Raw genomic sequence first — 26,956 nt, forward strand, 5'->3', positions numbered from 1 at the left:
GTTAGTAGCCTTATGTTCTTAAGTGCTTTACTAAAAGAATATATTCACCACAGACAAACTGAAAATAGAGAAAGGTGAAATGTGGAAACTAAAAGTATACTAAAAATAAGTAGTAACTATAATTTCTTTCAAAGACAGTTTGAGGCTGAAAGTGATCTCAGCAGCTTACTTTATTTCTCTTTGCTTTGGTCAGGATCAAGACAAGACTCTGCCCAACTGCAAGAGAGAGACAATGAAGATTAGAAATAAAAGCATAAATCCATTCAACAAGAAGTATCCCCCAGTGTTGAAACTGGCAACAGACGCTCGGATAAGCCCTCCCACACACTCAGTCTTGAGAAATTCCCTGTTTGTGTTCTTTTGAGGAGTTTGCATTGCATAATTCCCACGTGGCTAGACACAACAATCTGTAGATTAAGCCCAACAAAAATGTGCATTAGAACTCCCTGGCTTTAACAGTTTCATAAGTGCATTCAAAATACAATTCCCTCATAATTTGAGCTTTGTGAAAGCAAAAACCCACACTGGTTTCTTAATGAAAGCACCCATAGTCGACATTAGAAATGGATTAACCAGAAGAGAACTAGAGATGCACAATAAGTCTTTGAAAGAGGCTTCATATACAATTGTCACAGCAGAGCCAAACATATGAAACCTTCACTTTGTCAGTATGCATAGGAAAATAATTGCTTTATTTATAGATGGAGTGAAATTAAGCACACTTAAAAGCCTGGGACAGTGTGGTTTAATCAACCCCCTTGATTCATGCTAACAATTCACACTGCAACTGAAAGCAGGGCGCATTAAATACATTCCCTTATTACTCTATAAATGCAAGTGGCCAAGCAGACAAAACCCAAGTAGTAAATTAATAGTAATAAAAACACCAACTGCACGGACAGATACAGAAATTAAAAGCCAGCATCAAATACAACAAGCAATTCAGCTTAATAAAATACAAGACAATAACATTTCTTGGAACCAATCACATGCACCTACTGTAGGATATTTAGACACACTTAATGTTGATTTGTATCTAATTAAGCACTGACTGAATTAATCTAATAAATATTGAGGACTTAGAGTCCTTTTGGAAATGAGGTTGTGCAGTTTTTGATGTCAGTGAGTAAAGAACCTTTGGGTCACTGAACCAAAATATAGCCAGACAGAAGTTTTAGTTTTGTGTTGAGGTTTTGACGTAATTGCCTCTAACATATACATACCACCAGGGGTAAATAGGAAAACTATATCTGTAATCTATAGCTTTGTGTAATTGGACTTTGTGTAATTAAAATCACTACAGCCATCAAACACTGACTGAACAAACACAAACACAGACTAAACTGTCATTTCGTTTCACTTCATTATTTTGGCATTGTGCTGATGTTTGCCCAGCGTGTGTGATGAGACATGTCTGAGAGTGTGATAATTATGTTTTGCCCTAACCAGTTAGTAGCAAGTAAGGAATCTATTCTCATTTTCAGTTGATATGGAAGCTGTGGTAGTGGCAGCAAGGGACATCCACAGGGACTTCAACTCCACACAGAAAAGCCATGGGCTCAAACCTGGAACCTTCTTGCTGTGAGGCAACAGTGCTAACCACTGATTCAAAAAAAGTTAGTAGATTTTGTCAGTTGCTCTGTTGACTTACAACAATGCCAGTCACCTACGTCAGTCTCGTCCAAGTTTGTTGACATTTTTTGCCTTGACATTTTTTTGTTAGCTGGAGAAAAAAATCAGAGATATGATTCAGAGCTTGGAACCAGCCTATGAACATGACTTAATGTTTTCAGCATTTTGATTTATTAAGTGAAAGAATAGCACAACAAACACCAGAAATTTTATGACAAAACACACACACACACAACCGTTGGAAAACAAGTACAGCATTGCCCATAAGTTATGACTCACTCACACATATGAGAAAATTGCAACATTAAAAAAACTCTTGTTAAACCATCTTGACTGGCACACTGACAAATAAAAGCAATCTATTTTCTGAAGCATGTTGGATACATGAAGTGTATGTGTGTTTTGGCAGAGCTGCTCATTTACAGCTGCCAACACACTATTCAATGTTTGATTTAGCAGTATGATATATGTGTGAAGTAGAGGATCCACACAAATTATTGGTATCAAATTTATGGATACAGTTCACCTGCTGCCACTTCTCTTTAGTGGCTTGACCCAGTGCTGACTGGATCTCATCAAACACCTGGTCTTTTCTTACCAGATTCACAAGAAAAATGCATGCATTTAAAATCATATTTTGAAATCCTTATAGATAAATGCAAATAATATTATATAAAAAGGATTAGAAAATGAAATTCTCTGATCTGTTGGCCTTAAATGTATCACTTTCACAATGTTGCAAACCTCCTCCACTTCTATCGTACGCTCTTCCAATTATACAGGATAACATGATACTTTGTAACACTGAAGGACATACAGTAAGTATACAAGGTTCATAATTTAAGACCAGCAGTTCAAAATCAAAAACTCTCCTAATTAGTTAGATTTCACCAGAATGTGTCATCAAAATGTCAGAAGACTCCACACTTAAAACACATCCCGCTAAGGCTTTAGACATCTCATACAAGTAGAATCCACTTATTACAATGACAGCTTATTGCTGATAAGGCACTGTGCAGAGAAAGTATATAACATAGGAGAGCCTTCTCATAATAAGTCACCTCTGTAAAGGAGATGAGAAGCTTATAGCATTATATAAAAGTGCGACCATTTGGACAGTGAGCCGAGTATATTTTTGAGCGTGTGTCCATCTCAGGTTTGAGAATGGTGTGAGATTCCCATGACCTCCCCGCTTCAGTAGCGAGGGCCTTATCTCTGGAGGGTCAATTACCATTCGCTTTTGCTTGATCTTGTTTGTTTAACTTGACACAGTGAAGAAAGGGGCTGACATTGACCAGAATCTGCTGCATTAATGTGTTTCATGTTCTGCATTCATCATTGTCATCGAGCTGAAGAGGACTCCCAGCGTCACATGAGGACAGGAAATAGGGATGTTTGTGTGTGTGTGTGTGTGTGTGTGTGTGTAGTAAAGATAGATGGTGGGAAAGAAAGATGTGTGAGGAGGTACAAATACTATGAGAGAGCTACTACTACTTCTACTGCCACTTATAATAATAATAATAATTATTATTATTATTATTACTATTTTTATTATTTCCCTCCCCATAAGGATTTACCACTTTTTCTTTTCATGCACTGTGATTACATCAGTCTGAACACTGCTGTGTTAAAACATCATAAAAGATCCTTTTTAAGATTAGTCACAATGTTAGAACAATGTTATGTTAACGTAATAACATGAAGAATAAAATAAATTCTTGGTAAGAATGTTTGAAAAGTGGTTTCACAGTTGTGCAGCTGTGTTGTCGTAAAATATTTTGACTGTGTATGCTCCACTTTGTCTAATAATAATAATTGTCTATAATAATAATCAGTTAATTTTACAGTTCTAAAATTAAGACTTTGTACAACACAAAGTAAATTATTGAACAGAACACATGGCTGTGTTCTATGCTTGCTGTTAAGTATGCAACATGGCTGTGCCTATATACTGTGTAGTGAGTTAAAGTAATTTGAGTTATGGTGGTGTTCAGCTCCACTGTCCTGTTTCAATGTGTAGTCTGTCTGATGACAGGTGGAAACTTATAAATGTAGTTCTCAACTGGTCATTAATTTAGGGTCAGCGGTTCCAGCAAGTGGACAGCTAATTCACAGCTGTAGTGGTTCACAGAATGTCTCACAAATGCTTCTTTCCTTTCTTGTACTCTTAATTTTATTCCCTCTAGGTTATTTCTGATCTAATTTGACACCACCTTCACTTGAGCTATTTTGCTCAAGGTGATGGTATGATTCTTGTGTCAACCACCATGTTTGTGTGTTCTTGTTAGAGATGATGCACATTAATCAAAATTTGAATGTACAGTACATATTCCAAGCGTAGCAAGGACTGACAAGAAGTGACTGTTCTTGTTATTATGTTGGGTGGCACGGTGGTGCAGTGGTTAGCACTGTTGGGTTTGTTGGGAGTTTGCACGTTCTCCCTCGTGCCTGTGGGGGTTCTCTCCAGGTACTCCGGCTTCTTCCTACAGTCCAAAGACATGTAAGTTAGGTTAATTGGTGACACTAAATTACCTATAGGTGCGAATGGTTGTTTGTCTATATATGTTGGCCCTGCGATGGACTGGCAATCTGTCCAGGGTGCACCCTGCCTCTCGCCCAATGTCAGTTGGGATAGGCTCCAGCCCCCACACAACCCTTATGGATAAGTGGTATAGATAATGGATGGATGTTCCTATTGTTCTACTTGATGTTGGTTTGATAGTCATGCTTATTTCAATGTCTGGCAGTTATGTAGCAACATTAGCATTTATTTGGAGTTGGGTTTCTGGTCACCTGACAAATTAAGTTCAGTATCCACTATCTTCTTATCTCTGTTTTGATCTGCACCAAACCCTGAGAGAAATCTGGCTCATCACTTGTTAAATGCTTCACTGCATTTATCAGCTAGTTACTAACTTTGTTTGCAGTTTGGTGTTGGTGAGGTGGTGTGCAATGGGTTTATGAGACAGTAACCTGCTGAGACAGTAACCTGCTGCATCTGGAGATGAGATGAGAGCTGTGAAAGTAAAACAAAACAGTGAAGTTGGAGACAGAAACAGAGCATAATAATCTAACAACTTGAAGTGTGTACTGCTGTACAGCTTCTAATAGACAGGTCAGGAGTGGTCACACAGCTGAGTTTGTTACTCTTCATTAAGATGTAGGGTATAAATATAGCGGCGAGCTTTTGTTTTCTGGCAGACACAGGAACCGTTGTAACTTTTCATTACTATGGTTTTGTATCAGCATATAATACACAGCACCAGGCTACATAAGTAATGTAAGACTACAAACGTGTGGGCAGTGAGGTGGCAGACTCATAACATTCAGTCCACAGGAAGCCTAAGCCTGTGGAGAACAATAAAACGTATTCCCAAATTTCTTTGGTGGCATTTTATTTTTCATCCTCTCGTTTTTAACTAATGTTTGTATACTGCTAGGTTTTTGCTACAGTCCCTGCAAATACATAACAATCAAATGAACATGTCTACCATTTTGTAGGTTAAAGAAGGGTATATTTGATTCTAAATACAATGTAACCTTTAAGTAGTTAAATAAATAAATACTCATTTATTTGTAAAATTAAATGTCTATCCTAGATGAGATTGTACATCTGTGTGACATGACAAACACAACATTGTATGTGTCAGTAAGTCAGTATCAATGCAGACTTGCTGTTGGAGGGTTTTCTAACCCACTCTCAGTCCCTGCTAATTGATCGGGATGGCACTTAACATAGCAGGCCCTCCTCATGAACGTGGAGATGGGTAGGGAGAGGGTTTAGTGGGTTGTTTGAGAAAGGGCCAATGAGTCCAGCCTTGCAAATGGGAAGCCAGCTTCAAAACTTTACTTTTTCACACTACACTTTACTTTTTCCTCTTTGGGTAGTTTTCTTGATCTCATTACAGTGAAGGTAACACCAACATAAAAAGGAGCCAAGGTCAGTTTGCACTGATCTTCATTAAAGCCTTTAACTACCATGAACTTTGTTTTGCTCTCATTTACATCCATACCATACTCATTACAGTAAGCTTTAGGGTATCTACAGCTGCTACTGACTGTCTTTTTGCACAAATCCTGAAAACACTTCTCACCAATTGTTGTGTGAGGACCTCAGATGATCTAGCTGTATAGTTAGAAACTCCAGAGATGACAACTGGAGAAGTGAGAATGAGATGAGAAGCTGTCTGGTTGTTTAACACCTGAGAGCATCTCAATAAGTGAAAAAAAAAACTTTCTAAGCAGGTTAAATGCAGAATAGTATAGGCATTTCATATCAGAAATGATGAAAAATTCTTATGAATATGTCTCTTCAGTATTTGCTGTTACTGAAATCTGTTTAATTTAGAAATTGTGTTGACAGAAACTCCCACACAAGCCCCTACAGCAAACCCACGGCTCAATTAGTTGTGCAGCAGGGTTCGCTTAGAGAGACCTGTCACTTGCTGAATCTCTGTTTACAGGTAATCCATATGTTTTATGTCAAACTGAGGTGAACTGGCTTGGACTAACAACAGGACCAAAATATAGTCAACAGCAACAGCACTGATTGAATGTCTCCACTGAAAAGCACACTCTTGCTACAATAGTACAGTGAGGTGCAGACATTTTAATGACTTTTTCAGGACAGCGTACATTTCATGAACAATTTTTGATAGTATTTAGATGACTTTATTACATTAAGTCTATGTAAACTTGTAGGTGGGGGAAATATCACAGTGTCTTCATTACATTTTTAAACTTTTGGAAACTGTATTTCAGGATGTGCTTTATCATTTCCATAACTTTTTCAGGTTTGGCCATAATCAGAGAGTTCAGTGGAGAGACAGAATACGTCATGGACAATATAATAGGCTGATGAATGATGAATCAAACAGCATGGATGTGCCGTTCCAGTCAACACCTGGAGAGTTGTTAGTGATCTTATGCATCAGACTGAGAGAGTCTGAGTGTCATGGTTACTGAGCTAAAAGAGGATCATCAGCACAGGGCTTCTATTAAAGGAGGGAAATATAAAACCTATTCTCATAAAGGCACACCAGAAAAAACACCCACAGGTAATAATCACATATGAGCGTGTCCGCACACACACATACATACGCTGATCTTTCCCTGTAATAGTCTGTGGACATCCGTGGTTGATTTGTTTAAAAAAATGTGTAGAACCTTTTCATGTTCCTGTCAGAGGAGTAAAGAGGAACACCTGCACACCTGGCCCTCAGAGACTATTACATGGTAACATCATAAAAAATGGGAAATATTCTCATGTGTACAACTTGGGAGCATTCATGAGATAGGACAATTAAAGCCAGTTGAATGATTGCAGGGTTGGCTGTGTCAGGGCTGTGCTGCTTAAATGTGTGTTTGATGATTTTGAATTTCTGACTTTGCCTACTGTGGGGAATCTGTATTTAGCTGCATTGTTACATACTTACAGTTACATAGTAGCAAGTTGGATATATTTGGGTTTTACCAAAAAGCGTTGAAAGGTATTGGAAAGGCAGTATGTCTCTTCTCATATAACTAGAGCCTGATGGATATTGCTTAATTTTGTTCATTAAAAAAAAAGTATTTTTTTTTTATAATATTATTTAACCAGCTAAGGAAACCACTTCTTGTTTAGGGTTTTTTGACTGATATGATTGATATTCATATTTTAAAAAGGAAAAAACATTTTCACAAGGATCCCTAAAATTTGATTATTAAAGAATCTATCATTACTAAGAGCAGCTAACAGAGCTTGATAGTAATGAGGGTAAAGGCTGTGAACTGTGCACACAGCACGTGAAAGCAGCTCCAGGACTAATTATTCAGGACTAATTATTGTTAGAACTATTAGGAAAAACAGGCTTGAAAATTCTGAATCCTCATAAATATCAGGTATATTTTCATTGAATGATAAGTTTCCTCTGTGGTTTGAAATATGTTAAATATATCGAGGCACAGCTTGCAGACACGAACACAAACTAGACAGCTAAGAATAAATAAGATACTTCACAAAGTTCCCATGATCCATGGGAACCAAGACCTTAATTTAAGCAATATTAATACCATGGCAGTTGTACAGGGCTCATTATTGTAGGTTTTATTCTTAATAATCTGGGAATTCATCTTTTATTTTGAATGACATACATGCCAATGAATATTGAAAAAGGAATTTTAAAAATCTCAAACAAGGAAAAAAAACAAACCCAGTGAAAGTATCTTTTGCAATGCATAGTTGAAAGTTCTTAAACCATGAGTAGTTTCCTCCTCATAAAGGTGCTATCAGATCCACATCTGGTCTGCACGTCAGATGGCTTATTAAGGAGAGAATGACAGGAAGGGCAAGGTTTCAACTAAGCTCAGCAGAATCAAACTGTATCAAAAGTACTGCTAGGTAGAGTGCTAATAATAGACCAATGCAAACAACACTCCCGACAGGAATAGAAAGATCAAAACAATGCCTATTTAGTGCTCAGGCAGGCAGTGTGAATGGCTTTTGTGTGGTGCTTATTATTGCAATCTCAGTGTAGCAACGGTACAGAGCAAATCTCAGTAATTAACCTATGGTAATGACAAAAGCCAATTTATGGATCTTAAAGATCAAATGTATCTGGGTTAATGTGAGGTCAATCTAATGCATGTGCGGGAATACCAGCGCTGGAATTGAAGTAGCTGGTTGGGGAGAGGTGTACTGGGATAACTGCCAGTCTGAATGGTGCTGTCAAAAACATCCATTCTAAATAGACAGTGTTGCACAAGCTGGTGTCAGGCTTAATTTGACACTGTAACAGAACATACTGTGAATACATTTGTCCATCAAGTAATTGGTTTTTATAACGTATGGTGTGCTAAACGTACGACAGGCTGATATGACAGACTTTTTTTGAACAGTTTTGAGTCAACTTACCTTTTTAATATGAAACCTGAGTCATCTGCTCACTTTGCAGGCCTTGCCATGAGCTCTACAATTAAAGGAAGAGCCTCCTCTGCCGCCTGCATGCTCAGGAAGCCCAGCAGTGTCTGCCACAATGGCTGTGCGTACATACTCCTTCACAGCACACAGTAAGCCTTCTTTCTACTGCAGGAACTTTAATGACTCACAACCATGAGTTTCCCATAACCTGAACCTTTAAGAACCTAGGAAGCTTCAGTTCTAGATTCTGCTGTCTTTCCACTGTGTTTTACAAACCAGAGCATTTTGTATATACATCAGTTGGCATGTGCAGTTGTGGGACATACAAGAGTATAAGAAGTGGCACTAATTTAAATAGAATTTCTTTCACATTTACACACAATTACTTTAAAACATCCGTATCACTAAATTAATGCAATGCTGTATGTATGTGATGAAATGTGGTTCCTTAAAGCAAGTATGGCTATTTTCTTTTCCCACCTGCAGTCAGAGAACAGAATGTATCAGAGAGACCGGATGGGAACCAAACTAGCTCTCCAGTACCGGGTGTGTGCTCTGGGACAGGCTGGCTGCTGTTTACTCCCCTTCCTGCTCCATACTATCAAACAAAACAGCCTGGTTTATTTTTGCCTGATTCAGAAGATGAGAAGGAAGGCACAGATAAAGATTCTGGTCAAGAACAGATTATGGGATGCAGTTTGAGAGTTAGTGTTTGGTCACGCTACCCCAGTGCTTGGAGGGAAAATTTGCTTACCTCTGGAAACTTGAATTTTTAAAAATAGCTACATTAACGTACCTGAAAGTTACTGAGAAAGGCTGTGCATATAATCACACGGCAGCAGAACACAAATTTTATTGGAACACGCTCTGCTTAACTAAACACTTGCCCTGCTTTACTAATGCTGTGCCTCTACAAATGAGGGGTTGCATTGGTGACCCAAGCACTCACAGTTGCTTTATCAATTAAGTATGCACAAATCAACGGTATAAGCTGTGGTGAGGAACGAAAAGTTCAAATATATCTGCCTGACCGATCATAATCAACAACACAGCTACCAACCTCTCAAGAGTACCTGGAACTGGCTCTTAAAGTGAACTGAGAGCAGTGGAAACAAAAGCAGAAGCTCTGACAAAGTTACATGTTAAGTGAAAGGTCGTTACATTTGTGTAGTAGGAACAGGGCTACAGAGAACCTCAAAGTAGCTATGGTTGGTGAGACAGTACAGAGATCACTCATATAATCAATATAATATATATCAATCAATAATCAATATCAATATAATTTAGTAGCAATATGCCTGCCTTGCTCTTTGGAAGAAAGTTTTGATATAAGCTGTGTGTCAGCAGTGGGCCACCTTCTCACCTCCCTTAGCAAGATATCCCTGGATTGCTTACAAGTGGGTCAGAATGCTGTTGTAAAGCTTTTTACCATGTCCTATAAAAAGTGTTTTATGATCTTGTTTTATACCATCAAATTCATTTGTATGGTCATGGTACCTGCCCGTGTTAGAGAGCCAAAGCAGTGAAGCCTCACATAGGTGTTTAATATCTTTTGATCAGGACTTGTTTCTCCTTTCAGGCTTAAAATAAAGGAAACTGTGTTTATGAAGTTGTGGGTCCTAAACTTTGGAACTCTCTCCTTTTGGAGTTAAGTCTTATTGTTTATTACTGGGATTTTTACTCTCCTTATGTCACTGGATGTCCATTGCTGTTTTATTGGGGAGCATTTTGACATGTCAGTTCTAAACTTACTTACTCTTCCTGGGTTACATGAGCCCTCCTGACCGCTTTGTAGGCAATGCTTCTGTAGGTAGGGGCCAGATGTTGGGCCACCTGGACACAGCGACAAAACAGACAAAACAGACAAAACAGACATTAGTTATTCAGCCAGACTCCAAACAGAGCCTACTGACAGATCATGGCTCCTGGGGAGTTATGCTGCATTTAAATAGCACCTTTTGATATTAGATCAATACGCTGGATTAACAGTCAAGTCACTCATGGGCAGATGCTGCAGGGAGACAGCATGCTTTGACTGTGATACATTATGTGCCAGAACTAAACAAAGAAGTTATTTCAATTCCAATGGTTTTGTTACTTTTTTCACAAAAGGTCAAGCGCTGTCAAAAATATCAGCATATTGACCTTTTTAAACATTCCAGAAACATTGGGATCATAGATTATGCTTTCTTCCTCTCTTTCTCGCTAACAAAGGGTTAAAACTCATTCACACCATGGTCGCAGGGGGCTGCAACTCTCTGTGCTTGTCATTTGCAGGTCATTGTACAGTTCATTTGAAGTCTAACATGGCATGGACTGTCCTGGTGATATGGGTGTATTGTCAGGAGAATGGAGACAATGTGCAGGATGACAGCAGGCTCTGTTACTACTTGAGTAGATCTGTTCACTTCTCACACTCCAGTGGGTCATTCATTCACAGTCCAGCACCTACTCACATCTCATCATCCTTATTTGCAGTCAACTTCTAAAACCTGCCAAATATTTTCATGTTTTGGAATTTTTTAATCAACCCCTCACCCTCAGATCTGTACACAGTGTTACACTTGTTCATCTTTTAAACTCTTATCTCTGCCAGAGAGTTAAACTTTTTTTTGCACATCTTGAGTGAGAAAATGTGAACACATGCACCAGAACAGTATGAATGTGTATATAATGCATTTTGTAAACACATTTAACGCTATCCAACTACTTTCTGCACTGTAGGCATTAGAATGACAATATCCCTCACTGGCTTCCCACACACAAACATGGGTGCCGTGTCAGCTGTGTCTCTGTGGTGGTGGGTGAGCAAGTGCTTTACACCTTGTGCCACAAAGTGCCCAATGCTAGTTTGTTCGAAAATAAATTGAAGAAAACAACTAGTACCAACAGAGAAAAGAAACCTGAATAAGTGGATGTGTAATTGGATATTTTTATTTTCTGAGCTTATATACTTGTAAACATACTTGCATAGATTACCTGCAAACAACATCACTGTACCAACAAATAATTGGTTAGCGCTGGACAGAATGCAGAACTCAAAAAGATGCCTAAAAAATGACATTTTCTCTTATTTGTCTTGCAATGCATCTACAGTTAACACTGAAGATTGACTATCATAACTACACTGAAATTGCTCTATATTATAAGTATTACTGGATTTTAAAAAATCAGTAAGTTTTACTTTATGACTAGAGGACAAAAAACACTCAAGGGTACCTAGATGTGTCCCCCTCTGTCTCAAACAGACAGCATCAACAGGCGTGTTGGCAAACAAAAATACATGGACATGTATGAAGACACACAATGTCTGTAGATCTATGCATTGTGTGTGTTTGTGTGTGCACACGCACAACCCTGAAGTGAGTTTTCTATCCTGTCTTTTGCGCTGCTGTAGCAGGAAAATAAATGAGTTCCAGCTGCTGCTTCTCAGCAATCCACTTTTTCTTATATTGTAGTGACATATAAAGAATTAAATATTAATACACTATTGTGTATCGATTGAAAAAATACCTGCCACTATAATGGGCCGGTTGATATTTCTGAATAAAACAATGACAAACTCGTTATCAAAGGGCATTTTTTAAACATTTATGACAGCTGAGTAGCTGTGGAGCAGAAGGCCTCACATGGGCAATAAAAGCATGTAGATGAAGACAATGCCCATTTATAGTTGTGCAAAATGAAACTTATGCATGATTAACAATGTCTCTGGAGCTGTATTAACCTGGAAGACCTGGCACCATGGATTCAACAGTCCAATTGATTATTTTGATGGGTGAAAAGGTTCAACTAACACATCTCCTGAACACTCAAGTCAGCACAGTGTATAGCTCGTACTGGATGAAGACAACACATTTTGTAGAGTTTTAATGTAAATTATAACAGTGAACACAAGGAGAAGTCCTTTGGATGTGAGGACTAAATCGACTGGACTGGAAACATTTGGTGAAAAAAATGTTTTTCATTCTTTAATTCCAGAGGCAGAGTCAGTGACACTGATGCCTCCTTTGTCCGGCTGACTCATGGTTGGGGAATGGAACTGTTGTGTGGTGTGGAAAGATTTCACCGCAAAAACAGAAAAGAGAGTCCACTTCAGGCAGCAGGAACTGAACAAAGAGAGTCTTTAAATATGCCAGTTCAGTCAGTTGAGAGTCCAGTAAGTCAAGCTGAGTACAGTGTAGTAGAGATCTGCTGCTAGACATGCAGAGGCTCTGATGTGACTGTGAGAAGCCATGGAGACCCTGTTCCCTTAAGGGAAAGACTGCAGGAGACACTGGCTGTCCACTATGGAGGCCAGTAGGTCTTCTGAGGTGTCACCTCCACACAATGTGACAAACCCCCTCTGGTATGACCCTTCTTCACACTCCCCCATCCCCATCCTTCCATGTTCTTAGACAAATGAGTGAAGACCCCGGCCCAGGCACTACCACAGGCAAGGACAGAGTCTGCATGGACTCTGCCAGTCACGGCTTCTCGCTCCATCACTTCACACTTAAATCCCCCATGCTCTCCTCCGTCCCCTTCCTTTATCTTTTTTTCTTCTCAGGCTTCAGGCTCTCTCTGCTCATTTTGTGACTAGCGGACTTTTACCAGGGTCTCGCCCAGACATACGCCACATGTCACCCTGCCGTCCGCAGCCACACTGCCTAAAGCCAGATGTAGTCTGAGGCTTGAACTGGAGAACTACTGTGACACATCCCAACAACCAATTCTCTGTCTTATTCTGTATATCTTATAGAGATGGAAGAAATACTCTTTTCCTTGAGTACAATTATCTATACAACAGTGGGAAAATACTTATGTAAGTACACACATATTATTGCCAAAATATACTTAAAGTGTCAAAAGTAGAGCAGTGGTATATTGTTATGTGTTACATTATTGCATCGTTACTCATGCATCAATATTTAAGTAGTATTTTACTGCTGTAGTTGACTGAGTTGTACCTAGTTTTACTTACTGTATATACAGTTAGGTACTGTAGTATACTCATATAATTCCCAACCTAGAAGTCGGGCCCCTCTGACCTCATAAGATAAATCTGAGAGACTGTGAGATGATTGTTGAGGTAGTAAAGAAAAGAACAAGACCAACAGTCTTCAGCTATGGTAAATATGGGGGTTCTTTGAGCTGAATGATTAAGTCAGCACGCTTACATGCAGATGATGTATGAATTTGAATTCATGTTTTGGGCTAATCTGTAACCTTTCCTACATTTGTGAAATACTGAAGCTAGGATAATGTTAACCATGTTAACCATCTTAGTGTAGAATGCTAGAATGTCATTAATTTTGTATTCGGTCATAAACCAAAGTGTATGACAAACTAAAATTTTGAGCTGATGATTGCGCTCGGAGGAAAAGTTAAGGGCTACCAGTGATCACACAGATGGACATGAATGCACCAGATTATGTCAATCAAAACCATTAATGTCAACCTCATGGTAATGCTAGTTGAAAAGTCATGGGTTCACCAAAGTCTTAGGATTCATCCTCTTGGTACCAAGAGCTGTAAAGAAAATCCATGTTGCAGGTTTTTGAGATATTTCTGACTGACAGACCAACATTGCCATCTGTAGAAACATGCCGCTAGCTTGGCTAAAAACAAAGTCCTGTTGAATACATTTGTATTTATTTGGTATTTTTATTTATTTTGTTCTTGACATAGGCTTGAGCAGTCATTTGAATTAGAAGTTTTGAAGGTAAACCTCTCTTTGATGTCATATTAAACAACTCTGACATGTCTGAAACGTGACTTGCAGCTCTAACTGGACACTGCTTTTTTCCAAGGGGTAACAAGCCAAAAATTTTGGGAACCACTGGTTTAATCACAACAATACATTGCATTTTACAAGCTTCTTGTATTTTGCAATGTATGATGTTAGTCTGAAAAGTATCTAGTGTCTTAACTGTTGGAGTTACTACTAATGGAGTACAGGAAATATTTATTTATACTTTTGAAATGCAGTTAAGTGGTAGGATGAAAGAGCATAAAATGGAAATACTCAAGTAACTTTCAAATTGCAGTACTTATGTATGTACTTAGTTACTATTCACCACTGATGTATTATTCATCTATCTACGTTTCTCTTATGTGTGTATCAATCTATAACTTACACAATTTCTCCCCCACAGTGGATCAAACTGATTGTAGCAGTCAACTTTTTCTCAGTTTTTTTCCCTTAGCATACAGAAGACAGAGCTAATATTGAGGAATGCAAAAAAAAAAGAAAAAAGAAAAAAAAAAACCCTGGTGGACTAATCTTGTGCTGAGTACAGCCATGATAATGATGATGGATTAGAAATACAGCAGTGTATTGGGATTACAGTGCTATTAACTGGCCAGGGGAGGAGGATGAGGAGGCAGACCAGTATCAAGCTAATCAATCAAATAATCGGGACAAGCCCTTGTCTACTAGAAACAATTAGACCACTTCTCTAAAATCAATAGCCCTGCATTCTGTTTAGATACCCACTGGTCACTCATTCAATAAAGCTTCCATGGGTTTTGATAAGCCTGCCAGTCGGCAAGGGCCATTTGAGGCTCCGAGTGGGAACAAGATACATCAAACAGGCTCCAGGAAGGCCTCATAGAAATTGCAAATCGAAAACAATATAATTTAATGTGGCAAAGGTTATTTTTCCACTTGTTCATTATCAAATGTCTCATGTGAAAGCATTGCTATAAAGGGGAAAAAATCTATTTTCTCTTGAGTGTTTGGGGAAAACAGGAGGGACGTGTATTATATCTAAAGGAAAACAAAATAACGATGGAATCAAAGGGGTTCATAAAGTTGCTCTGAGAAATAGTCCTGGTAGTAGAGGTGTCTCCTGTTTCCAGCACAGCTCCCATACATAATTAAAGCAGGAATTTGTATCTGTCTGCACTCTGTGGCCTCCTGATGAATTAATATCTGGTGGAAGTCCTACACAGCCATCAGATTAGCTCATTTATTTCTGTCAGCTGCTTGCTCTATCAGCTATTTGTAAATCAGAGAGGGTGGGTGGGTGGATTGGGGGGTGTTGAGATTGTTGGACGTGTATTTATTATCATAAATGGCTGTTATGAATTAGGTCTGTTTCAAACGTCCAGGCTATAGTGCCGCAAGTGTAAGTGCACAGTGATGACTCATTTTTTCCTGGGAGAAATGTTATGTTGTGCTACTTACACCTAGCATCACAGCTGCTCTCTGCATACACCCACATGCTGTAAGATTGACCGTAGAAACACAGACACATATGGGATGGGACTTAATGTTGTTCTACATATAATCCTATTTCCAGTTAGGCACAGTTTTGAGATTCTACATGTAAAAAAAAAAACAAACACACCTGCAGAACAGTGCAGAGGTCACAGCCAGGTGAGTTTGTGGGTATGTAAGTGTGATAATTACCTTCTGTGTCCTAGCTGAGGCTGCTGGGTAGGTGTGGACTTCAGTTACTGTAAAGCTGATGTCCTCCTCCTCTTCCTCCTCCACAGGCATGGCTCTTGCTGTGTGTGGGTGTGGTGGGGCATCCTGTCCCCAGGTCAGTAAGGAGATGACGTTGACGGGATCCGGGAGCTCCAGGACTGGAGGTGTGTGTGTGTGTGTGTGTGTGTGTGTGTGTGTGTGTGTGTGTATGGGCGTGTGCAGCAGGGGTAGGGAGGGGAACAAACAAGAAGACTGCATTAACCTTTGGTCTGCTGGGGAGGGGAGGGCACAAGCGGGCCGGGCTGGTTGAAGGGACACCCCATAATCAGGCTCCTGTCAGCGCTGTTTCCAGGAGATTAATTCGGCTGGTTTCAATTCCAGCCGCTGCTCCCCTAGCCTCAACCCGGGGTGCACATATTGTCCTGTTTAAAACACATGCACGTGGCTCTGACTCAATTTAACACAGGCATAGCTGAGGGGGAAGGCTGGGTCACAGGAGTAAGCCTTCCTCCCTTGCAAACACAAATAACATGCATCAACAAGGAAGCAGAAATCCCAGCTCTGGTCGAGACAGAGAGAAATACAATCAGAACATGGCTGCAACCTCCACAAGAGGAAATGATTTTTGATCAAGCTGACACACAGAGGATGTAAATCTCCTCTTACACTCCTTAGCTGTGGATATCAATTCTACTAAACACCTGCTATAAGCCACCCAAAACCATCAGAGCTACCAGACAGAGCCCAGTGTTTGTGGCCAGAGGCTGAAGAGTCTCTGCTGGTGCTGGCTAATGAACTGATGAGACGGCAGCACTAAGGAGTAGGTGATACAGTGACAGAGACATAGGGGCCCACCGTTAGTTACCTGTAATAGCCCGGGATGACGATGTGCACCCCGGCACTGGGCTGACAGATGTCGGGGGTTCTTCTGATCATCCATTTTCCGCAGCGCGTCCGTAAAAGGTCCCGTGGCATTGATAACACATTTGGCTCTGACATCAAATTCCTGCCCTATGAAAGAAAACAGCATCAATCACCAGGGGCTATTCATCTGTGGCTGGTGACAAGCCGGATTATTAATTTATCAGCGAACGCCCCCCCTCTCTCCGTAATAGAGTGGCTCGAGTGTGTCCATGGGAGACTTCCCAGGATTGTAATTAATAGGAAACAGACATACCTAATTTCCCTCTTGCTTCTTTGTGTCACAGAGTAGCTCGGTGGCAGTGACTGAGGGAGCCTTTTGAAATTGTGGAAGGGAAATGTTTGTTAATGTGATGCTTGATGTTGACGAGCTACAGTATATAATAGGACGCATATCAAAAGACACTGTGAGGATGGCAAATGATCTGTTTTGACAACAAGGTGAATGATGGAACACCCTTTCTAATTTGACGTGTGATGCTGCCACTGCTAAGAGAGAGCATGAAGAGAGATGGAATGATGAGGTTCGTCAGCCTGAAATTCATGTTTTTGCAAGGAAGAAAAAAAAAAGACAAAGGAAAAAAGAAGTGATGACAAAACTCTTCCTATTATCTTTTCAGTCTAAGCCCTCCCCATGTGAGGCCCTCTTCTCACATTATTAAAGTGAGACATCTCCTCCAAGAGCACACTTCCATCTTTTAAAACATCAGGGGGTGGTCATGTGTTGAGATCCTCAAATCTTGGTTATTCATGAAATGTTTCAGAATATCATCTTTTACCCGTAACTGCTTTATTCTTGCAAAGCCGGCCCTATGCATGACATTTAAAAGGTAAGTAAGGCCATTTTGAGTACGCTAATTCCGTCTTATGTTCCTCTCTACAAGATCTGAAGCAGCCCTCTACATCATAAAACGCTTATAAAATATTAAAAGCCCCTGCATTAGATGTGCAATGACTATGTGCAAACTAGCACTGAGTAAGAGGTGCTGGGAGGGCCCCTGTTGTGAGCGCAGGAGAGAGTGGGAATAGAGAGAGGCAAGGAGGAAGGAAGCGGCTTTTGTTGGATTTACCTGTGATCACATCCCTGCAATGTGCTCCGCAGACCCTCTCCTTCCCCGTCTGAGGGTCTGCCCTCTTCAGTAGGTGCACCACTTCAGTGTAATTGGCTATGGCAGCCCCATACCTGGCAGCAGTGAGGGCGATGGCGAGGTTCATTCGAGCATCGTTGTGTTGTCCTGCAGCGGGGGGACAGGACCAGAGCAGGGGGATGTGAGTCACCCCGAGCCTGTGACTGGTGGTATGGAAGTGTGTCGGAACCGATATGTCACATCTGTCCCTGTCACTTTGCATCAGCGAGATGGCTGCTCCGGCCACACAAGGAGCACACTTAAAGCCACAGTGGCCCTTTGGCCTGAGTGTGCCCACCCCCACCCCCTTACACCCCTCCCCCACCCCACCTCTCTACTCTCCTGCACTGGGAGAGGAGGAGAACTGGTCCTCGGGAAAAGGCAGGGAATGTGGGGATAAGGAGTAGACGCATCAAAGCCTTAAATATACAAGGAGTGCAGAGGTAGGAGCTGACAAACCTGTTGTTTGACAGTGTATGCTGTTTTTTGCCTTTATGTATAATACGTGATAATGTGTTATTCCTGCCTTTAGAGGACGCTCACTTACTATTAAGATATTTTTTCACAATTTTGTTGTGTGGGCCTTCAACTGCATGTTCACACAATACAATTTTTTTGATATTTTACAAAGTTAAATGGGAATAAAAACAATAAAACACATGCTGGGTTTTAAGAAGAAAATAACATCCAGTGATCACTGAGAACAATCACTTTCTCTCCTGATAATCACATTTTCAGGATGTCAGTACCAGAAATAGCTCTTGACAGTGGCTGATCTGCTTTTCCAGCTGAAGATCCTTTGGTAAAATCCTTTTAATGAACAGAGAAATCTAGTATCAAGATTTATGGATTAATCCCTCTTCAGCTCTAAAATACCAGAGATCTATATTCAGAGTCACAAGGTCACAAGTTTTGTAATTTAAATGAAAGGGTCTAAAAGGTGACAAATGAACAAAGCCCAGTTTCATTAGGAAGTGATTCTTATGTACATCTTTGAAGATTTATTGCTGGACAATCCCTTGGTTCAAAAGTAAAGAGAGAATAGAGATGATTAATCACTTTTAATGTTGGTGTCTCGGGTGACTTTCTTTCTATTTGTTATTGCCAGGGAAGTTCAAGTCCTCATTGTTGGCCAGGGAAAATGTTGCTACTTTGCAGGAATGAGCGGGGTCCTTTGTGCCCTGATTTATTTTACGTTTGAGCGACTTGAGGCTAGCTAGCTGGTGGGCTCTGCTTAATGCTACAGCATGCTCCAAGCCATTCCCCCACTATGGGAAATAAATAAATAAATTGAAAGCAAAAAGTAAAAAAAACAAGAAAACAACAGATTTAAAGGCCACATTTTAGAATGAATTACATACAAGAGTATGCACCCTGCCATGATGTATTAGGAAAACCATGGAATCCACTTCTTCATCTCTGTAGGGTGAATGTGACCATTATAGTATATGGTTAGCAAACTTATGCCACCGGTGGTGTGTGTGCACATGCATGCATACACACACACACACACGCATCTCAGGCTTGTAGAGGGGCTCAGCACCAGTAGGCAGTGTCTGATCCTCAGTGATTGCTGAGCCTCCTGATGACCTTTGACCCTGTGATTCACAGCTCTCTGTTGTGAGCCTGTCACAGATTGGCACTGGGCAAAGAACAGGAGCATTAATACTACATTAAATGTCAGGAATTCAAGGATTAGTCAGATCGTGGTACCGGGATTTATGAATGAACAGCATAGCATGGTTATAATAACCTGACACACTGATGAAGATAACAGTAATGATGATGATAATTATCATCAGCAATTAAAAGCCAAAATGGCCGAATGACAGACCAGAGCTAAATGAGCATCAAAGCTCCCTGGAGGAACAGGAGCCCCCCCGCCCCCGACACACACACACACCCTCCTCTCCTCTCCTCTCCCCTCCCTCGCATCCAGCCCCTACCTCCGCTCGGCTCACACCACCACTCGTTCCAGCCTCCTGGAGGTACAAAACTCAGTGGAGTGAGAGGAACTCTGCGGCTGGACAAAATGCTGCAAAATGACAGGGACAATAATGACAATGAATTTCATGTCTCCCAGTCATAGAGCCAGAGATGCTTGGCTGGGCTGACTTGTCCAATTAAATTGTTACAGGTACAGCGGGAGATAGAGTTATTATCCAAGATGCTTTTGTCAATTACTCCTCTTGCACAAAGACGAAGGGCACAGTTGAATGGTATATAAAGACACAACAATAGGCAATATTTCTGTTAAAGTATAAAAGTATAAATACAGTACAGAATTGCAAAAATGATTACACTTAGTGTTTCTAACATATGTAATAACTACAGAATGAACTGGGAAAATTTTAGTTTATCATGGTATCATCTTTATGAGACCATTTGTCTGTGTGATTTATGTGAATGGAGTCTGACAATCTGTTTGTCATTTCTTACTAAATTATATGTTTGCAAAGACTACTTTGTCTAAGGCTAAAGGATGTCTACATGTTGAAACTATCTGACCATGATGGCTTGAAAAATCCTGAGGAGATGAACCCAAGCAGTCAAAGCCCGATCCCCAGTAAAGAAGGTCAGGACAGAAAATGTCACTGCCATAATGTACCCAGTTGCGCATGGGAAAAGGGGTGGAAAAGACAGCTTGAGGAAATATTAAATACATGTAAATGGTCTAATGTTTAATTTTTGTATTCCTTTGTTCTTTTTACATTAATTATGATAGTCAAGTCAATTCATTTTATTTTGTTTTAAAATTCTAAACGTAGCTTTCTACATTTGTTTTCAGATTTTGCTGCTTTCTAGAAGTAAAAAAGATTTTTTAAAATCTGCTGGTATAAAACTGAACAAATATAAATAGCTCATGTAAAATACCCTCCTCTCCTACTTACTTCTGCTAAATGAATAAGGTTGACAGATCACTGCTCAGATAGTGGCCGTATTCCCTCAGAAGTATGTTGCCTTTTTGCAGTACATGGGAATCCACATATCCTCAAATGCTAAATGAAGTCTGACAGATAGCCTAGAGAAACAAAGTTGGGAGTTTGCAGCTACAAGGGAGACCTTGAATGAACAGGACATGCTATGTACACCCTAGCTAACAATCAACATATGCTTTGTTTTTCTGATGCCAACACGAGGCACATATAGCCTGGAGATAGATGGATCCCGGGACTAGTTGGAACGCGATGCCCACTGGCTATTTTCTGTTTTTTTTTTTTTTTTTTTTTAAATGTTGTTTCTAATTTGTTTACGCTCACATAGACAGCAATTACATAGCTGTGTGAGACAAGATATTTTACTTAGAAAGAATGCTCTAAACGTGATTATGGTAAATTACAATTAAAAACCTGTATTTAATTAAGTTAAGTTATTTTTGGTGCCAAACACACTGTGATCTAGACATCTATTCTGTGGTGTTTATTCCCTAATTTATTTACATTTAAAAGTGTTTATGGTAAGTTTGGGTTATGGCAACACACAGGCCTCCAAGTGTGCAATTAAGCTCCATAGATGTGTGAAATTTTGCAATTACTAAAAAAGTTGTTAAAAAGAAAAAATCTAATGTATAATGTTGTTCAGAAAGTTAAATCACTGAACATCTCACACGTAACATAAGACAAGAAAACAAGCTGTGCTGTACGAAACAGACAAAAGGGACAAATTTAGATTACTACAATTTGCAGTCAGATTGCTTCTGCCAGCATCTCCAGCTGTGATAAGTGCTATAATTTTTTAACACTAGACAAAGTGAATCATACTGTATACTTTCATGGTGCATTATAATGTGTACAGACCACCCTGAAATGTTCAAGAAAAGATTTCATGATTTGAGGCTTTGTGCATCATAATGAACAATGGCTCTCACCTGTTTGTCTTTCATGAGCACGGCAGAGTATGTGAATCACCACCTTTCAATACCATGAAAAAATTAAACATCTGAAGCACTGGTAGTGTGCATGACTACCTAGCTGCAGACAAAATGGTGGACCTCCGCAAACGCACTTGACAGGAAATCACGTGACCTCAGGAGTGGAAGTTGGTCATCTTCTTGGTTTTCCTATTAACAAAAATTACACAAAATTTACATACAAAATGTATTTATTAGAAATAGATTATAATATATAGTTTATATAGTATTTATAGTAGTATTTATATAGTATTTATTATAGTTTCGTGTGAATACAAAGTGAGTAAGCTATACCGTAATGGAAAACCCTGTGAGCTACTGATGAAAGACAGTGACCCTTTTGTTGAATCCTCTTATCAAAATCAAATGCTTTGGGTCAGTTTGACCCAAACACAATTTAACCCCACAAAAAATGACTGTAACTGAAAGTGTTAACCAAGTTTGCACTACAGAGCATCAGCAAGGAACACACTTCAGAACTTTTATATACCAAAAAAAATGTGTATTTGCCCATTCAAGGAATTTAGTTTGGTGGCTGCATGTGTACATTCAAAGACATAAAGAATAAAACTCAATGGAAATCGATGAAAACTCTATAATAATAGGCTAAAAGTGTGTTCCTCTAGCCATGGTGACCTCTGTTTGGTTGCAGGTTTCTCCTTGAGCCTCCAGTTTTTTGATGGTAATCTGAAAAACATTTAGAAAATGATTCCAAATGATTTCCAGAGGGGGAAAAGATGGACTTGGCAATAGTCAAGCTAACATCAACTGCGAGCTACACTGCAAGCTCTCTGTGTTAGCCAAACGGAGCATCCGAACAGCTAGCCCATGCTGCCCATTCGTGAACTTAAGTAATGTAAGTAAACCGTTTGTAGTCATTTAAGTTACTTGAAATATTTTCTTAAATGACCTGCAACAACACAGAAATTACTAACGTCAAATGCCTGGATCCACATAATATTTTCAAATGTATCTTCTTCATATTGGTAAACCTTCACTCAGTGGATGTTTGGAAACCCTATTAAAAACCAACAAACTTTTTTGAAAGATCTTTAATACATTCTGTATCTTACCTCTGTCTCCTGCCTCTTCGCCTTTTCTGCCACAAGTGAACTACACACATGCGCAATGTTGTTCAAGCGAAAACTTCACAAAGAAGACCAGCTTCCGCTACTGAGATCACATGATTCACTGTCAACTGCGGAAGTGCTTTTTGTGGACAGCCACTATTTTTGCTGTGGATTGCATGTTACCACAGTCACACTCTTTCATTCCCTACGATTCTGTCTGCAGCTTCCTTCTCTATGACAGTGTTTGCAGCGCTGAAAAGGTGCGTCTCATTTTATGATAGGCTTGAACTCTACTTTGACTGATGATAGTTGGGTCAGATGTGGCTTTGTGCAAGTGAGGGCAGGTATCTGAGATAGTGACAGGCAGCATGATGAGTTAAGACGCTGCCAAGGCTCAGCAATGAGAGAGAAATCAGAAAATCTCCTATCCCCCTCTCAGTAATGAGCCACACCTGTACACTGCTTTAAATACCAGAGAGAAGCTTTAAATGTCAGGTGCAATTAAAGCTTATGATTCAAGGCTGCACCAATCAAATCAAGGCCCCTGAGTTCACCCAAGTCTGAGAGAGAGCAAAGGCGAGATGGTGCAGAGATGCCATGGAACACTCTTCCTTTACCTTACACTTGAATGGGCCTCTCAGCCCAAAGGTGATTGTAAAGTTTACTACCATTCGGCTGAACTTCTCCATCTTCCCCACTTCATGGCTTTATCAAGGGAAAGGTTTACTGCTTTTTCTGGTATATGAGGTGAAAAATGATCAGAGAATAAGTGAAATGAGGAAAAACACAGGTTTTACTTTTACACCTGAAGCGACAGATAGGTACAGTCAACAAACTGGACTAGACATGGGCTCCTTTCACTAGAGAGGAGAGGTGAGTTGAAATGGATAATTTGTCAGGAAAAAAAAAATTAGAACTGAGATAATTATTTTTATTATTGAATAAATCTGTCGATTATCGATCCATAAAATATCAGAAAACCATGAAAAGTGGCCATGGCAGTTTCCCAGAGTCCAAGGTCACATGCATCCAGTGGTACAAAACCCAAATATATTCATTTTTCTATCATAGAAGAATAAGAAAACCACCAATAATTTACATTTTGAAAGTTGGACTAAATGAATTTTTGACATTTTTGCTTTAAGAAACATCTCAGTCGACTAATTGTTTCAGTTCTAATTTAAAATTTTAACTTTATCGAGGTAGTTAAAAGTAATACATTAAACATAATCTATGCGCATATTTCTGAATGACAGCAGTGACCTTTTATAGTTTACCTTGTCCTGCTGGTATTACAACATTTTATTTCTTTAATAAAGAACCAAAATTTAATGTACCGCTGTTTTGTTAGTTATTAGTTGATTTTAGACCTGAATGAGATTACAGGTTTTGGGGGTAAATATTATTGTGACTAGAGGTATAAAGTTTTCAGCCCCAAACACTGTTGCTTTAATTTACCCTCTGTTTCATCCAAGACATTCACAGCCTACATTTTACTGTCAAGCTGCTGACTAGGCAGTTGCGATTCCTGCAATCATACTAATTGGCCTCTTCTGCTGCTCACCTCCAGGACCCTCATATGTTCATACAGATAGCAAAATAAGGTTCCTAAAGAAAACACAAGCTGAGAATAATGAGATTTCTCAAATACTGTGAAATGTAACAGAAAATGGTGACATTTCAGTTTGAACCTTGGTGACTCGTCTTAAACAATTCACAGACAAAGGAGGACACATGGGTGTCATTCCACCCATTACTGAGCGATAATTTAATGAATTAATCCACAACTTGATAACAGCAGAGGTCTGCTAAGTTGTACGATTTCTTTAAAACAACTTCAGAAAATTCCAGGCAGGCAGTCATTCAAGGCAAACATGTCACTGCTTCCCGTGAATGAAAAATGAACACAGGGGGGTAAATAAAGCAATATGACCAGAGGGACCAGGAATTCTGCGGATAAGTGTCAGCTGCGGAGAAAAAATGAAGCATTTACCTGTTTGTAATCCAATTTCATGATGGCTTTCTGTAGATATCGGACTCCTCCGTGAATGAGCTTGGTGCTGCGGCTGCTGGTGCCTGATGAGAAATTGTCTCCCTGCACAGGGGCAGTTTTGAGACCTGACAATGGGAACCAAGGAAACACATCAACATTTGGATACTTATTGTCCCAAATCTTTAGAATGGATCAAGATACTATTCACATATGCACAACCTTCCACTGTAATATTCATGATGAGAACAATATTGTGAGGCCATACATATTCCATTGGTTAAAAACAACAATCATTTCCACTAGTATGACAGCATGAATCTCAAAAAGGAACTGCATGTTTAGAAAACACTCTTAAAGAAACTAAACTGAAAAGAGAAATCTAGAAAACATCAGTTTTCTTCTGCACATTTTAATAAATGTATTTGAGAGAAATCACATGACTTTCATAGCTTTTTTAACAGTGAAATCACTCTTCACTTTGCCTATTAGAAGCCTCTTTGCTGTCCCAGATGGTCTGTGAATCCCAGTTTTGAAAAGAAGAAAGGAAGAATAACTGAGGATTAGGAGAAAGGGTTTGGAAACCCCCTCCACACCACCATTAGACAACTCGAGTAAATAAAGGGGAAGAACACATTTAAGAAGCCTCCAACCAGCAGCATAGATAATTGATTTGGTATGTAATGGTAACTACCAGAGGATGCTCTCCCTCATTGGAGGAAAATAAAAGAGGTATCATTTATTTATTTCTTGTTCTGGCGATTGGACTGAAGCCCATAGACTTGTTAAAGAGAGAAATCCTCCCAGTCCAAACATGCCGCTGCTCTAGACTTCATAGCAGACATGTGAAGCGCCTTACAGATCAAGCCCCAGGGAGACGGCTTGGAAGCAACTCCATCACAATGGCAAGGAGGTTATGCAACATCAGGATGGAGAATGCCCATTTGTAGTTGCAAGCAGGGGCTGAACAAGAGTCTGCCATGAAAAATCCTCTCAAAAAGCAGTTCACAAAAAAAAAAATTATGGCGCTTGTGTTGTGAGAAAAACTGGTTTCTATCAGTTTGTATAAGTACATGAGAAAACGACTGCATTGTTAGTCAGAATTAAACAAACCTGACATGTCAACAAATGACATGAAAAGATCAAAACCAGCAATTCTTTAGCCTGTCTTTCTGACTTTCCTAGCACGTCTTTCACACTCAGTGCACTGAGCCCAAGACCTTTCATTCCTACTGACGATGTAACTCTTTAAAAACAGGCAACAAATATACAGCTTCAATAAAAAAAATGCTATGTTATTTCCTAAAACAACTTTAGTTTTAATGAACACTCAAAAAAGAATGAATATTGCTCCGGGGCTATTTTCAGTTGCGGATTAACATGCTTTTGTGACTCTCCTGAGTACTTACAGCAGGATGGTACAGTGTACTGAACTGACACAAAGTCAGTGCGCCCATGCTTGACACCCAGCTCCATTAAAGGAGTTTCAGAAACATTTGCTACTATCCATTCACAATCTCGATATAAGATGGCAAAATCTACAGTGTGAATCCAAAACACTTCCTCTGTCTCTGTAGAAGTATGAGGTAGCACTTAGCAAGTAAGGTCCCATAAACAACTAGTGGACTCAAACTAAATACTGACCTCCAGGTTGTTTTGCTTAAACAGGTGAACAAAAGCAACATAATGCCTGTGAATGCATCTAGGTATAACCTGAAACCATGAAACTTCTGCAAGCATCGCAAGGCCACTATCCGTGCTCATCTGGGCGAGAGCTCATCCATGTAGACCGTTTTTACCTGTTCAGCTGCCCACACATGCGATACAAAGGCCTATAGCATCCATGCAAAAGAAACCAGTCATCCATTTCATTGTCATATGACTCCAGGGGACAGTACATATTAATAAATGTGTTTCATTATTATGCATATGTCTTTATATTCCTCATGATGGATTTAGGAAAAAAGAAGCCATGCATTTTCTGTGACAAAGCT

At 39.6% G+C, this 26,956-nt stretch overlaps 1 long non-coding RNA gene across 1 annotated transcript in view; it reads left to right on the top strand.

The window, feature by feature from the left end:
- The window catches only part of LOC108901098 (uncharacterized), a 73,221-nt gene extending 47,752 nt beyond the window's left edge, over nucleotides 1–25,469 (top strand). Inside the window, exons 5-6 of the long non-coding RNA XR_007813604.1 lie at nucleotides 16,013–16,108; nucleotides 25,002–25,469. This is a non-coding gene — a long non-coding RNA (uncharacterized LOC108901098). The remainder of the gene's footprint in view (nucleotides 1–16,012; nucleotides 16,109–25,001) is intronic.
- Nucleotides 25,470–26,956: the final 1,487 nt, after the last annotated feature.

The sequence above is a fragment of the Lates calcarifer genome, linkage group LG1 (assembly GCF_001640805.2).
Source record: "Lates calcarifer isolate ASB-BC8 linkage group LG1, TLL_Latcal_v3, whole genome shotgun sequence".
In the NCBI taxonomy this organism is placed as follows: domain Eukaryota; kingdom Metazoa; phylum Chordata; class Actinopteri; family Centropomidae; genus Lates; species Lates calcarifer.